The following is a 16,688-nucleotide window of genomic DNA, read 5'->3' as shown; positions in this document are numbered from 1 at the left end:
CCACAGACCTTCTCACACGTCCACCCCATGTCCAAGTCTCTGGTCGTCTTTGTTTCTTTAAGCTGCATTTGCAGATGTGTTGTGATGAAAGCCCTTAGTCTTTACTGATGGCCTAACCTGTGTTCCAGTGTCAAGCCTCTGCATAAAGGAGCTGCCACCAAATCTGCCTTTGGGGACTTCAAAGATTTACTAGCCAAAAAAGTGACCAAGGCAGAGATTTCTGGGCCCAAAACGGGGCCAGTGGGGCTCCTCAACGCATTCCCTGTCAGCTAAGGCCAAAGCAGTCTGGTCTAAAATCATGGGTCCTCTTCCAAAGGAGAATTGCTCAGTTCACCTGTACCTCTTCCCCAGTGACTGCTCACCGCTGCTGTAGACGGGGTTCGTGGGCTGGCATTGACCAATGACTGTCCTTGGTATCAGTTCTCTCCTGCCCGGAGAGAAAAGCATGGTGATGTCTTAACCCCACAGCGTTCCCTTCAAGGCTCCCTGAGCTTGGTTCCCCCTTATCTGCCCAGCCGTATTTCCCACCACATCCCTCCTCCCGCTCCCCAAGCCCCAGCTGATCAGTAGCCTTGTGAATGCCATTTCTCTTTGCAACACTCTTCCGGCCCACTTGTGCCACGAAGGCCTGCTCAGAGCCTAGCACCCCCAGGAGGCTCTCCGACATCTCCCCTGTCTCAAATGAATTCACCTCACTATCATCTTTATGGTTAGTTGTTTGGGGATCTCTTCTGGCATTCGGTTATTCACTCCAAAAGTTCTGTAAGCTCTTATTAGAAGGCAGGGTCTGTTAAGGGTACAGCAAGTATATAATCTTCCCTAAAATCATATGAGGCAGGTATAATAGTTTACAATCCTTAGATAGAGAGATAGATGATAGAGATAGGTAGATAGATAGATAGATAGATAGACAGATAGATGAAGAAGCTAAGTCTGGGCGCCATGGCATCCCGCCATGATCACGTGGGCTGTGAATGGTAGAATCGTTTCTATCTGCCACCAGGGTCTGTGTAATCAGGCCCCAGGCTCTGCTCTTCACTGACGCTCCTGAAGCGCGGGAGGCCCAGAAGCAAAAGACACTGAGGACGAGTTCCTGGAGGCCAAGCTCCTTGCACGGAGCAGGAGGAGCCACGCAGACAGGCGCTGTATGGAGGCCATGGAGAGAGGACAGGAGGCTACAAGCACAAGGTGGACCAGCGCTGAGCTGACGCCCCCTGGTGGCACACAGGGGAGTGACGCGAGTCAGGTCCAAAGGGCTCTCAGGAAGGAGGGGGCACTTTGAAATGGAAAGGCAGGGCTCATTTGCAACCACTGGGATGGAGCTGGAGAGTATTATCCTAAGCAAGATAAGCCAGTCCGAGAAAGACAAATACCATAGGATTTCACTTATATGTGGAATTTAAGAAACAAAACAAATGATCGTAGGAGAATGAGAGAGACAAACCAAGAAACAGCCTTTTTTTAATATTCATTTATTTTTGGTAGAGAGAGCATGAGCAGGGAAGGGGCAGAAAGAGAGGGGAACATTGGATCTGAAGTGGGCACTGACTGCAGCCAGTGCTATGCGGGGCTCAAACTCACAAACCGTGAGGGTATGACCTGAGCCGAAGTCGAACACTCAGCCGACTGAGCCACCCAGATGCCCCAAGAAACAGACTCTTAACTACAGAGAATGACCTGGTAACTGATGGTTACCCGAGGGGATGTGGGTGGGGGATTAAACAGGCGATGGGGATTAAGGAGGGCACTTTTCAGCACAAGCACTGGGTGTTGCATGGAAGGGTTGAATCCCTAAATTGTATACCTGAAACTAACATTACACTGTATGTGAACTAACCGGAAGTTAAACAAAAACTTAAGAAAGAAAAAGAAAAGAGACGTAGGGCCCTGTGTGGAGGCAGTGAGAGCAGGGGGCATGGGAATCCACCCACACAAAGGCCTGAATATCGAATTGCTGTTTAAAAAGAAACAAGGTCTTCAAAGACAAGCGATACCCTTCCTGCCTGATGACTCCTCAGACTGCGAAGGACAGGGTTTTAGAGGCACCTACAGGGGCGCTGAGTAGCGTGTTTCCAGCCTATCCTCCAGGCGGGCTGAGGTCACGGTGCCCACCCCACCCCCCATTCAAAGACAGTGATGCCCTGGGTCGCTGTCAGGCAGGTCCACTGAGACTGGACCGTGAAGGAGTCTGGGAGCTCCCCTCTGCCTTTCCAACCTTCTCCCAGCCAACCCCCCGCCCCCAGTTCATTCTATAGCAAGGAGCTTTTTGTGAAGACCAATATCAAGCACTGTGCATGGTAGTGAGAATTTTTAAAAAATCTAAAAGTGACAGCAATTCCCTCGATGGTGACCGCAGCCTTGTACAAAAAGCAATTTCATGAACTATTTCAATACAACACAGCAAGTGTCATGAGTGAGGCAGGTTTCATCTGGATCATCCGCTCTGGTTCATTAGTAGTGGCTTCCTGGAATGACTTAAAAAGGATTCTGAAGTGGAATCCAGGCTCAGCCAAGAAAGTGTGCCATCACTAATTAGTAATGTGTGCCAGGAATGTAAGGGAGAGGAGTACAATGTAGGAGGTACTACGGGAGAGTAGGGACTATGAACACAGCCCTCGGAGTTAGGGAAGACTTCCTATGGAAAGTGACGTCTGAGATGACCCCGAAGAAGCAAGAGCAGATGGTCAGGTAAGGCAGGTAAAGGTGCCAGTGGAGGAATAGAAGGGAATATTTCCCAGACATAAGAAGCGTGTGTTCAGAAGTTGAGTCTGACTCTAATGAAAAGAGTGAGAGATCAGGGGCAAGGTGAGGTTGACGGACAGACTAGAATCAGGTTTGTATGGGACAACTTGCCCCCTCTAGTACACAGGTGATGTGACATTAGAAAAATCATTATATTGGGGCACCTGGGTGGCTCAGTTGGTTAAGCGTCTGACTCTTGGTTTCAGCTCAGGTGATGATCTCATGGCTCATGAGTTTGAGCCCCATGTTGGGCTCTGTGCTGGCAGCATGGAGCCTGCTTGAGATTCTCTCTCTCTCTCTCTCTCTCTCTCTCTCTCTCTCTCTCTCCATCTCTCTCCCTCTGTTTCTACCCCTCCCCTGCTCATGCTCTTTCTCTCTCTCAAAATAAATAAGCATCAAAAAATTAGAAAAATCATTATACATATGCTCATTTAACAAGGACTCCTGAAGTTTTCTATACACCTAGAAGTGTGGGTAATGGATTGCCTGTCCACTTCACATTCATGGTCAATTTTTAGCATCCATCAAGCGTCTTCCCCCACCTGAAAGAGTAAAGTTCAGTGCACAGTGTGATAAGCATAGAGACATGAGAATTTAATCTTGTTGAGGATATAGCCAGACCTGTTGAATATTTTCAGGAAAAAGTTCATTAAAACCATCTACTTACCCAGTTGAGGAGTCCCTACTTCCACACTCCCACTGCAGTGTTCTTGAACATCTCTGCATAAAAGGGAGTTATGAAGCAACCCCTTTTATTGCTGAGTAATTCTAGTGTTCTTCCACATCAGGGTAAGTTGTCACTACCACCCCTGGTCATTGCCCTTCTCTCTGAATCCAGATAGAATGAACCCAACCTCACTTCCCCAAACAGATATTTGCATATTTGAACATTTCTCATGTTTCCATTCACATTTCTGGATCTTTGCTTCCTCAGCCTAAAATCTTATACTTCCTCAGATGCAGCTCTTTAGAAGGATGTTCAGGTTCCTCATCACATGAATGTCTCCTCCTGGATATACTCCAATTTTTTAGTGTTTCCATTAGGCTATGGCACCTAAATCTGGACAATCTTAAATGATTGCCAAGCCGTTAAGGAAGGGATAGATAATTCCACGGTCCCCAGTGAGGTTTTCAGCAGCAAAGTCTTCTGTGCAATAGAAATTTCAGGGCCCTCTGGGAATCAATCACTTAGTGGATTCTCTGCTATTACGGGGAAATAAAATAGTGACCCAGGAATCTCTACCTACATTGACTGACCCTGAGGGATATTAATATCACATTGATTCTGCACATGAGGAAGGTTTTCACCCACACCTCACTCTCTTAAGAGCTAACTTTCCAAATCAGCCATGAGGTTAATTCTGAAAACATGTTCATCATCGACTATCTTATGTGCCAGTCCCAATCCAGATGGCATTTGACTTAACACTTCATTAGCTAACAGAATGGCGACCTCTAAAAATGAGACTTGTCTGGCTTCTTCTTTGTATACATTTGGACTAATTTTCAATCCCCTAATTAAACCTTTCTCTGATTGACAGAAGCTCATGACAAGCAGATATGCTGATGGAACTAAATATTTTCAGTTTTCTCTTTAAGACAGTAGACATCCAGAACATTGGAGAGAAGAGAAATTTGGTGAAAGTGAGAAATCATACACAGAGGATAGGAGCATAAGGATAGCATCGGAAGAGGCCTTTGACTGGATGGAGGAAGGATCTCAGGCAATGTGTGGACAGGAATGGTCCTCTATTCACTCTCCAGGAAGTCAAGCTCCTAAAGACAAATACACGAATACACCCTCGGATGGTTACCTTCGCTCAGGCAGTCAAAAGCAACCCCTCTTCCCTGAGCCCCACAGCATAGCACGTAATGAGACAGGGAGCACTGACCACAGAGTCCGTAGACATGGGTGTGAGGACCGACTCACTCTTTCTTGGCAAAGCACGTTGGTCTCCTCTCTGAACCTCAGATAATGACAGCCAGCTGCTTACATCTCAAGAATTACTGAGCTTCGAGTTATATAGGTTGGGGAACAATCTTTGTGTTACTGCGAAGGGTTATAGAACGGTAAGACATTAATAATACCAAATCCTGCCTCATAGAATTATTTATACATACCACCCACTAGAAAATAAATGCTAGACAGCAGGACTTGCTGTCATCTCAGCCCCCTCTGTATCTAGCACAGTCCCTGTCACGCATCAGAACTTGATAAATGTTTGCCGAATTGACATCCATTGAATTGAATCACTGAGACGGTGCCCTGCACCGTCTTTGGGGGCAATTGTAGAATCTCATTTTACATCATCACCATCACCTTGCTCTGAGCTGACATGAGGAAGTGTGCAATAAATGATGAGTGAATGAATGAATAAATTGCGAGGAGCTGAAAAGATCGTTCTCAACTCAGAATGCACTTTAGAGTCGCCTGGGGTGCTTTTAAAAATCAATCTCTGGGACCCTGCCCCAGAGATTGATTTTTAAAAGTTCCACGGGATAGTCTAACTTACCATCAAGGTTGAGAACCAATCACTTCAAACAATAGGAAAATGTAAGGAAGAGCCCTCCCCCACACTTCTTTTTCTAACCACTCTAGGTTTTAGATTCTTGAGGGAAATAAAGCATTCTGAAAGCTATCACACTCTAAAATGGAAGAGTGATGTGGGTACTGCTTTTTAGAAAACACTGTCAAGAAGTGGTTTCCATCCGTGCTGGCTGATGGACCTCTTGGCAGCTATCACCCTGGCAGACACTTGACCTGGATATGGCTGAGCTGGGAAGGCGAGATCAGCCACCAGGGCCATCGCTCGGGACTTCTGTGAGCCCAGATGTTCTGAGAGGTTGCCACCTTGTGGTCACTCTTCAGTGAAAGCTGTACGCTTTTTAGCACCTTCCTTAAAACAAGTTTATCTCAGGCAGTTGTTGGCTTTTCTCTTTCTCAAATCATATGCAAAGCCTGCTGGCATGTATTCTGATATTTCTGGAAAGAGGAAATAAGGAAGAGAGGGTTCTCGGCTCTCCATGGTGAAAAGAAGGCTTCAAATTTTAACACCAGGCCGGACATAGCGGTTATATGAGTGGGTGATTTATTTATCACTGTTGAATAGTGAGTGATAGAGGTCGAGAGAGGATAATGTACTCAAAATAATCCAGGCTTCATTTCTAGGGGGAAGGTATGGGTTACGTCAAACCCATTTATAAATCTTTACTTTCATGAGAAAAAAATAGAAGAGTAACAGAGCCATCATTCTCATTTGACAGAGAGAACAAGGCCCCAGGTGTTAATTGTGTTTGTCAGAGTTGCATGAACTCAGGCTGGGAACCAACCTTTTATTTTATTTTTAATTTTTTTGAACCTTTATTTATTTTTGAGAGGCAGAGAGAGACAGAGCATGAGTGGGGGAGGGGCAGAGAGCGGGAGACACAGAATCCGAAGCAGGCTCCAGGCTCCGAGCTGTCAGCACAGAGCCCGAGGCGGGGCTCGAACTCACAAACCACGAGATCATGACCTGTGCCGCAGTCAGATGCTTAACTGACTGAGCCTCCCAGGCGCCCCAACAACCAACCTTTTAAACCAATGTCTTCAGAAAATGAGATTCCTTTTTATACTAAAAGGAAAAATTTACACTAAAAGGAAAAATCCAGTCTTGACATTTGAGTTTCTACACAAATTCAAATGTGAAGACTGGATGTAAATGTGTGTATGTAGGAAACAATATACACACATACGCATATACACAGACCCATGTGTATATTTTTGTTAAGCTTATTTATTTATTTTGAGAGAGAGAGAGAGGGAGAGCATGAGTGGGGGAGGGCACAGACGAAGGGAGAGAGAGAATCCCAAGCTGACAGCACAGAGCCCAAGGCGGGGCTCCATTTCACTAACCACGAGATCAGCCCCAACCCACATATTTTTTTAAAAACATTCATAATGAGGACTAATTGAATGATAGAAAATTTCACTTCATGAAAAATTTTACTTTACAATATTGTTTAAGAAATATTTTTTTCAAAGACACAAACTAGTATCTGTATTTTCAAGTTTTGTCAGACCTGCTGTAATGGATACGTGAGATTCACCAAAAGGGCACCGGAAACTAATATGAGGTATGAACTTTATTCTTCACACCAGATTACTTTTCAAGTAGATTAAATATATGAAGGTGCGGAGAGCTGTCCCTGGGTCCACACTGACCTGGGTTTGTGTGTCAACCCAACAATGAGCTACAAAACCCTGCAGAATTTGCTTGAGCTTCTGGGGCATCAGTTTCCTCACCGACAAGTTATAATAGCAAGGACAACTTGCCAATAATTCTTATGGCTGTTAAATAAAAGAAATAACTCCAACCAGAGATCCTAAGACAGAAAGTACCCAAATAGTAAATGAATCGTGAATAGTTTTATCTTCACTACGATTTTCTTAGAATGTTTGTCTAGTTGATCTCATTGCTAGTCAATGGGGTACTCCACCACTCTAGATGTCAAGGATTTTAGCAGGGTGCAGGAAACAAACCATTCACATCATCAGAAAAAAATATGAAAAGGAGGTTTCAGACAGCTAAGAGAAGTTGGGGAAATTGCTGAATAGATTCGCATGGTCATCACAGTGGGTTAAATTGAAATCTGAGTGCAGTTTTAGGAAGTAATTTATTGGAACAATAGCTTTATCAGTCAATGGACATTTGACTGTATTCAGCCTACCCACCTTTTGATTCCCACCTGACTGTGTCATGAGCCAGCTGGTGTCCAGAAAGCAAATCTTGAAGAAACAGGCTGTAAGCTTCAGAAACCATAGGCCACGTGCTCAGAAATTACTGGTAAATGATGTGACTTCAGAAGCTTAGAGACAAAGACTTCCCAAAACAAAATCTCTAGGCCACACACTAGACACTAGAGGTGGAAGAGGGGAATTTCTACTGAAACTAGGAAACCTTCCTCAGGGCTACATGTGAAACACTTGGTCCTCTACTTTAGAATACAAAGGCCTGTATTCATCCTGTTTCTTTTTTGTTTCCCTCCAGCACTCATAGAATGAGGGAAGCATGGTGGTTGTGCAATGAATGAACACACAAAATTAAAAAAAAAAAAAAAGATTGTGACATGGGTAGTATCTATCCTTACACAACACATGGGGATGGAGGGCCTAGAGATAGATGAGCAAAGCCTTTAAAAATGAAATCATTGGGTGGCTCAGTCAGTTAAATGTCCGACTTCACCTCAGGTCATTATCTCATGGCTCATGAGTTCAAGCCCCACATCGGTCTCTGTGCTGACAGCGCAGAGCCTGGAGCCTGCTTCGGATTCTGTGTCTCCCTCTCTCTCTGCCCCTCCCCTGCTCATGCTCTGTCTCTCTGTCTCTCAAACATGAATAAATGTTTTAAAAAATATATTTAAATGAAATCATTGCTCAACATCACTCATCATCAGGGAAATACAAATCAAAAACAGGATGAGATACCATACCACCTCACACCTGTCAGAATAACTAAAATTAACAACACAGGAAACCACAGATGTTGGTGTGGATGTGGGCAAAGGGGAACCCTCTTAACACCATTGATGGGAATGCAAACTGGTACAGCCACTCTGGAAGACAGCATGGAGCTTCCTCAAAAAGGTAAAGATAGAACTACCTTATGACACAGCAATTGAACTACTAGGTATTTACCCAAAGGATACAAAAATACTGATTCAAAGGTGTGTGTGTGTGTGTGTGTGTATACATAGATATGAATTTTAGTCTTCACACTGGATTACTTTTCAAGCAGATTAAGTGAATGTGTGTGTGTGTGTGTGTGTGTATATACATATATACATGTATATATGTATATACATATATACATATATACATACACACACACACACACACACACATATCAAAATAAATCAGTCAGAAAAAGACAAATACCATATGATTTCATTCATATGTGGAATTTAAGAAACAAAACAAATGCACATATAGGAAGGAAAGAAAAAGAGAGAGGGAAGCAAACCACACGACAGTCTTAACTACAGAGAACAAATTGAGGGTTGATGAAGGGTGGTGGGTGGGGGATGGGCAAAAGGTATTCAAAAGGGCACTTGTCATGGTGAGGGTGTTGTATACAAGTGATGAATCACTAAATTCTACTCCTGAAGCCCAAATCACACTATATGTTAACTAAGTGGAATTTAAATAAAAATGTGAAACAAAAATAAAACAAAATTTAAAAAATAAAATCACTGAATGGATAAAGATGTGGTATACACACACACACACACACACACACACACACACACACACACACTGGAGTATTACTCGGCATTCAAAAAGAATGAAATCTTGCCATTTGCAACTGCGTGCATGGAACTAGAAGGTATTATGCTAAGTGAAATTAGTCAGTCAGAGACAGACAAATATCACATGACTTCACTCATATGAAGACTTCAGGATACAAAACAGATGAACATAAGGAAAGGGAAGCAAAAAGAATATAAAAACAGGGAGGGGGACAAAACATAAGAGACTCTTTTTTTAAAAAAAAATTTTTTTCAACGTTTTTTATTTATTTTTGGGACAGAGAGAGACAGAGCATGAATGGGGGAGGGGCAGAGAGAGAGGGAGACACAGAATCGGAAACAGGCTCCAGGCTCCGAGCCATCAGCCCAGAGCCTGACGCGGGGCTCGAACTCACGGACCGCGAGATCGTGACCTGGCTGAAGTCGGACGCTTAACCGACGGCGCCACCCAGGCGCCCCAAGAGACTCTTAAATATAGCGAACAAGCAGAGGGTTGCTGGAGGGGCTGTGGGAGGGGGGATGGGCTCAATGGGGGAGGGGCTTCAGGAATCTACTCCTGAAATCATTGTTGCACCATGTGCTACCTTGGATGTAAATTTTTAAAAAAATTAAATAATAATAAAAAATAATAATGATAAAAAATAAAATCATGGAATCACTACCTGTTTTAAGAATGAAGTCGAGACTTAATGACTTAAATCACTAAAAGCTATTGGCAATAAGATCTACATCAGGTTATTTAACGGGGATAAGACATTACTACAACATATCAAGAAATGTCAATGTCAGTAACATAGGAGATGCTCAACGCAGTTGGTGTTCTAAACTGACAGAGCGGATACTTACCTATAAAGTGTGGGTTGAAGGGCACAGGTTGATCACAGACCTCCTTCACCTCAAAGGACTTACTTATCAGGATTCTACAGAGCCTGATATTCTGATTTTCTCCCAGTTTAAGGACTGTCTCAAAAAAGATTCCAGTAAAAAGAAAAATATGTTTCCTTGGAAGAAGCCCCATTTGGCCTGGGTTACTTTATCATGTATAGAGGGAAAAACCTGATGTAGAGAGAGTTCGGGAAAGCAGGAAGAAAGGGAAGAAAGAAAAGGAAGAGAGGTTGAGATGGTAATATCCCTCCATCCAACCTCTAGACCTGCACTGTCCTATATGGTAGCCTCTATTCACACGTGGATATTTAAGTTTAAATTAACCAAAATTAACTAAAATAAAAAATTGAGCTCACCCATCGTATTAGTCCTTTTTCAAGTGCTCAATAGCCCTGTGAGGCTAGTGGCTACCATTTTTGTCAAACAGAACATTTCTATCACTGCAGAAATTTCTATCAGACAGTACTGCCCTAGTGAGTGAGTCCTACAGGGGAACCATATCATATTCTTGAGAAGCAATGGGTTTTAAAAACAGCTGAACAAGTGGATTCTACTAGAGAAAAACTATCTTGTAGCCCTTCTTAGCTTTTCTGTATTAAGATAAAAAAAACCAAGAAGCGGATATTTTGTTGCAGACTAACTTACAGGGGAAAAGGACAGGATGGGTCACAGGGAAAAAGATGTAGCCATAGCAAGCTAGGGGTCTCTTCCTAAGCAGCCCCAAATGAGGACAGTTCACCTGTGGACACTAAATGGAGACTGATACTGAAACACGTTTTCCTGCAGAGCTAAAGACTCTAACTATGTGTTGTGTGCAATATGAAGTTCTCATGGCTTGGTGGGATCCTTTGTCATCCTTATAATTTCAAGGTTATAGAACCTCCCCCCCCACCCCAGCCTGGCCACGTATTTTATAGATAGGGTAGCTGCTACCTGACCATAAGGATTATACAAGAATCAACATTAAAGAGGCTAGATTCTTTTTTTTAAGTAAGTTATTTGAATTTGAACCCAGGTGTACCCAGGTGTATGTGACTCATAACTCTAAACTATTAAATCATATCATGCTGTTCCTATGAGGAGGAAAAAAATATCCTGAAAGGGTATCTTAATTTGGACAGAAATAAGTAAAGGGAAGGCCACGATGGAAGAATCCTCTATATTGCTTTGGCAATGTTGGGGAACCTGTGGCCTGATCATAGTTACAGGAGACACAATATTTATGGCTTCTCTGGGTCTCAGTACCCTCTTCTGTAAAGTAAAGAGGTTGGACCAAAAGATCTTAAGCTCCTTTCAATCCTACATAATTGTTTAATACCCTATATTTCTATAAAGCATTCAATGTGAAGCCTTTTAAGTGAGGATTACTTTATTATCTAGTAAAAATGGTTTTATTGGCACATATATTTTTAGTGCTAAGAACGGACATCAGTGCACATTAGCTAGCCACAAAATTGATAGTTAACAAATTAACTCAGTAGCCGATTTCTCCAGTGCATGTGAACCCTAAAAGGATATTTTAATTAAAAATAAATTATTTTTTAAAAATAGGACTACTGTCCATTTTTGCCAGATTCATTACCTGGAAAATGTTTGCATATATATGGGATCTTCATATGTATGTGTGTTAGTTTCTGCCCCTCCTGTTCCCCCAAGCGAAACATGTTTATGCTTGAAGCTGTTTTGTGAATCCCAAGAAAGCATTTGAAGAAAATTAAAAATCTCTGCCAAAAACTATAACCATCACCAAGCTTGGTCATAAACTTTAATTGGAAAACTGATATTATGTATCTTTATGACACTTTGAAAACATGAATAATATATGTAATCGTCTGAGGGCTGAGCTATGAGCATTGCTTTATTGTTCAAACATAAATAAAAGTGTACTATATTATCAATTAGTGTCCAGCTTCTTTGGGAAAGTGAGAATAAAATCTGTTAAACCTCAGCTGGTGATTTACATTCTCAAACATCTTTACTCACAAGCCTAAAAAGCAGGCTGGTAACAGTCGCCAAAACAGTTGCCAAGACAACTTATCTCTGGATTTAGTACCTACTGCATCAGGAAAGACGCCTACTAGGAATTTAATTAACTAACGCCTCAGCCTCTTTGGCCAAAAAAGGATGGATTTTCCTTTAACTCAAAGTCCCTGGAGAATGAGATTCAATGGAACGAGGGTAGACACAGACACACGAGATAGACATACACATGCGCACTCACAGATGCTGGGATTTAATTATAATACAAGGCTAGTTTTCAGGTGGGTTGACATAGAATCTGCCTCAGTAGTTCATACATGTTTACTGAATAAATGTAAATAAACATGTAGCTATAATGCTCTATATATTTATATTATAGATGTTATATATAATATAAATGTATATATTACATACAAATATATATTTACATTATGCATGCATATATGTTTATATTTATATATTTGTTTATATATAATTCATTCATGCATGCATGCATTCATTCATTCATTCATTCACTTTCCTTCTTCTTCCCTCTTCCCAGAAAGAAATAGGCAACTTATGGAAGTTAATTGAAACAAAATTAGCATCACAGATGAATCAGATATAAAATTGATAGGATGTTTAGAATGTTAGAACGAAGTTTCATCATTGGTTCTGAGCTTCCAGGTAACCATGGCAATAACGGAAGTAGAACAAATTGTATGGTTTACATTACTGCTCACAAAAGGGAATGCTTTTACTCTCCTAAATTCTAACATTATTTTGGGGTGGTTGTTTGAAAACCATACTTAGCATTATAAAATTCCTAGTACAAGTGCCATACGGTTATGTCATGCTCTGTGCATGCTTTTTTTCCCATTTAATCCTCACAACTCACCACTAAAGCCCAAAGTCTACTGAGCTAGTAGAAAGTACTATATGAACCTTGCTTAATAGTGTAATTAGTGTTTACCTGGATTATACATCCTTCTTTCCCACATACTCCTCCTTTAAATGTCCAACTCAAAGATCAGGATGTGGGGCCGAGCACCAAGCTTTCATACGCTATGCGTTTCAAACACAACTCTAATCTCCCACCTTTTGGGTACTTTCTCCCCACAATGGGCAATAGGTGGGTAGTTTTCCCCATCCCTTATGAGCTCCAAATACACATGACAAAAGATCTGTATTCACATGCTGGCAATTTCAGACATGCATAGTGTTGTGTCCTTTTTAAACATATTTGCATGTTTTAATCCTCACAATGAATAAGAGCAAGCAGATGAATACTGATTCTCTGTTTAAAGTTTTTTTTAATGTTTTTAATGTTTATTTATTTTGAGAGAGAGAGAGTGTGTGTGTGTGTGTGTGTGTGTGAGCAGGGGAAGGGCAGAGAGAGAGAGGGAGACACAGAATCCAAAGCAGGCTCCAGGCTCTGACCCATCAGCACAGATCCCAACACAGGGCTCGAACCCACGAACTGTGAGATTATGACCTGAGCCGAAGTCGGAAGCTTAACCAATTGAGCGACCCAGGTGCCCCAACTGCTTCTCTGTTTATATGCATTAAGAAATACGGGTTCTTTCCATATTTTGGCTATTGTTGAGAGTGCTGCTATAAACATTGGGGTATAAATTGTGGTTTATATACACAATGGAGTACTACGTGGCAATGAGAAAGAATGAAATCTGGCCCTTTGTAGCAACGTGGATGGAACTGGAGAGTGTGATGCTAAGTGAAATAAGCCATACAGAGAAAGACAGATACCATATGGTTTCACTCTTATGTGGATCCTGAGAAACTTAACAGAAACCCATGGGGGAGGGGAAGGAAACAAAAAAAGAGGTTAGAGTGGGAGAGAGCCAAAGCATAAGAGACTCTTGAAAACTGACAACAAACTGAGGGTTGATGGGGGGTGGGAGGGTGGGGAGGGTGGGTGATGGGTTTTGAGGAGGACACCTTTTGGGATGAGCACTGGGTGTTGTATGGAAACCAATTTGACAATAAATTTCATATATTGAAAAAAAAAGAAATACGGGTTCTGTTAAAACACAAGTCTTTGATCCCTCCTTAGTGCCCATACTTCATATTTCCTTTCCTCCTGTAGATAATCTGGCAACTAAATCATAACTCATATACCTCCAGGATACTGTTTAGCTCATCAAGCTAGTCATTCGCTAAATAGGAAAGCAATGACTTAATACAGATTCAGGATATTCCTAATTGTCTGCCTCAGGGTAGAATTCTGAGCTAGCCAAGTCTGTCAGGTAGTGTTAGCCCTCTGATTTTGTCCTTCATTGTCAAAGGGTTTTGTTTTTGTTTTTGTTTTGCGATTCTAGAAACTTTTCATTTCCATATGAACTTTCAAAACAGCTTGCCAATTTCTGCACCACCCCCCCCAAAAAAAGCCTCCTGGAATTTTGATTGGGATTGTGTTGAGTCTTCCGACAAATTTGGAGATAACTGACATCTAACATATTGAATCTTTCAACCCACAGACAAAGTACATCTTTCCACTTATGTAGGTCTTCTTTAATTTCTCTCATCAATATTTTACGGTTTTCAATATACAGGTTTTACCCATCTTTGTTAGATTTATCCCTAGGTATTTCCTATTTCCAAATATTTGTTGCTACTATATTTAAATACTACTGAGTTTTGTATATTCTTGTAACCTGCAACTTTGCTAAACTCATTAGTTCTAATATATGTTTTGTATCCATCAAATTTTCTACATAGACAAAGCCACCTACAAGTAAAAATAAGTTTATTTCATCATCTCCAATCTGGATGCAATTATTTTTATTTTTCTTGCCTATTTGCACTTGCTAGAACCTTCAGTAAAATGTTGAATAGAAGGGATGAGAGCAGATGTCCCTGACTTGGTTCTGACCTTCAAAGGGAAATAATTGTCTTTCATCACTACGTTAACTGTAAGGTTTTTTCATAGATGCTCTTTATCAGGTTAAGTTATCTTCTTTTCCTAGTTTGCTGACAGCTTTTCTTTTAATGTTTATTTATTTTTGAGAGAGAGTGAGCAAGTGGGGGAGGGGCAGAGAGAGAGGGAGACATAGAATCCGAAGCAGGCTCCAGGCTCAAGCTGTCAGGACAGAGCCCAACGTGGGGCTCGAATTCACGAACTGTGAGATCATGACCTGAGCTGAAGTCATATCCTTAACCCACTGAGCCACCCACGCGCCCCTGCTGACAGCTTTTTATAAGGAGTTGCTGTTTGCATTTTTCTCTGCCCACATGCAGTTTTCTTACCTACATATACTGATCCGTCCTCAACTGAAGTCTGGAGAGGGAAACCTCTGAAGCTTTCCAGGGGTCCCTGAGTATGCTGCTCTCTCTCTCTCTTCAGTACCCCACTCATGCCAACTCTAGCCACTTTTTCTTGGACTCCCACGTCCATTTCGCCAACATGGGGAGACCAGCAGGCTCAGCTTCAGTCCCTCCTGCCAGCGACATAAGCTGGAAACTCTCAAGGCAGTAATCTGGGATGGCGTAGAGCGCACTTTATTGGTTTTCTGTCTTTCGAGGATTATTGCCCTTTGTTGTGTGATGTCCCATGTCTTAAAAATTATTGTTTCATATATTTTGTCCAGTGTTTTAGTTGTTTCTGAGGGACAGTTAGCATCAGAGTCCCTGTTATTCCAGATGGAAGCAGCAATCTTTCCTGGGGAGTTTCCACACATGTACAATCCTAGGCCTTAATCTATACAGAAATCACGGGCTAGGTCTTGAGAATCTGTACATTTTCAAATGTGTGGTTTTTTTTAATTTACTTACTTTTGAGAGAGGCAGAGAGACAGAGTGTGCACAGGGGAGGGGCAGAGAGAGAGGGAGACACAGAATCAGAAACAGGCTCCAGGCTCCAAGCTGTCAACACAGAGAACGACCACCAGCAGGGCTTGAACCCACCAACCACAAGATCATGACCTGAGCCGAAGTCAGATGCTCAATCCACTGAGCCACCCAGGCGCCCTGAGAATCTGTACATTTTCAAAACTCCACACTGAATTTATTGACAATACTGGCTTGTAAAGTTCAGATTTACCCTTACTTTATATCTCCTGAAACCTGTTCTGTAGGTTAAGTTTCAGAGCATGACAAGGACTCTGGATCCAAGTTCTCTGCCTCTTTAACCTCGGTTTCTTCTCACCCCCGTGTGTACAACCACTGTAATGTCTGCTACATTAGTGCTAATGCTGGGAAGGCTAATTTAATTTCATACATTTCAGTAAGGCTTAACATCTACATGTGCAAAAAACCAACTATAATATAAATCAGGTTGCTCACCAGAAATTGGGTATTTCTTGCACTGTGGTAAATATTACATGCTTGTATCAGATGAGGAAGGACAAAAATTGTTCTCTTATATATATGTAATCATCTTCCTAAAGAGGAAGCCATCAAAGTTTGGATGCAGCGAATATTCTATTCTATTTCTATTCAGGATTTCTATTCTCTTTTGTCCTTTATGTGTTACTGGATTCCTTCCCAAGATAATACCACTCCAATAATCGTATTGCCCAATGGTATTGGTTACTCTTAGACATGTTTTAAAATACAGGTGGGTAGTCATCTCTTCGTGATGTCTTCTCACAAAATTCTAGGTGGCTTTACTTATTTCCACCCCTGAATGCTTAACGTGTAGGGCACATAGTATTTTAGCTTTCTTCACGGTGCACTAACAATGTGTATTTGGATGATGACACCTGTACATTCTCAAATGAATTTTCCCAGGTAACTGATTGCATGGAAATTGTTGACTTCCTATTTCTCCTATTCAGTTATTCTAGAAATATTCAGAA

This window comes from Neofelis nebulosa, chromosome 14 (genome assembly GCF_028018385.1).
Source record: "Neofelis nebulosa isolate mNeoNeb1 chromosome 14, mNeoNeb1.pri, whole genome shotgun sequence".
NCBI lineage: Eukaryota > Metazoa > Chordata > Mammalia > Carnivora > Felidae > Neofelis > Neofelis nebulosa.
The sequence above is the reverse complement of the archived record's forward strand: the minus strand, read 5'-3'. Positions refer to the sequence as shown.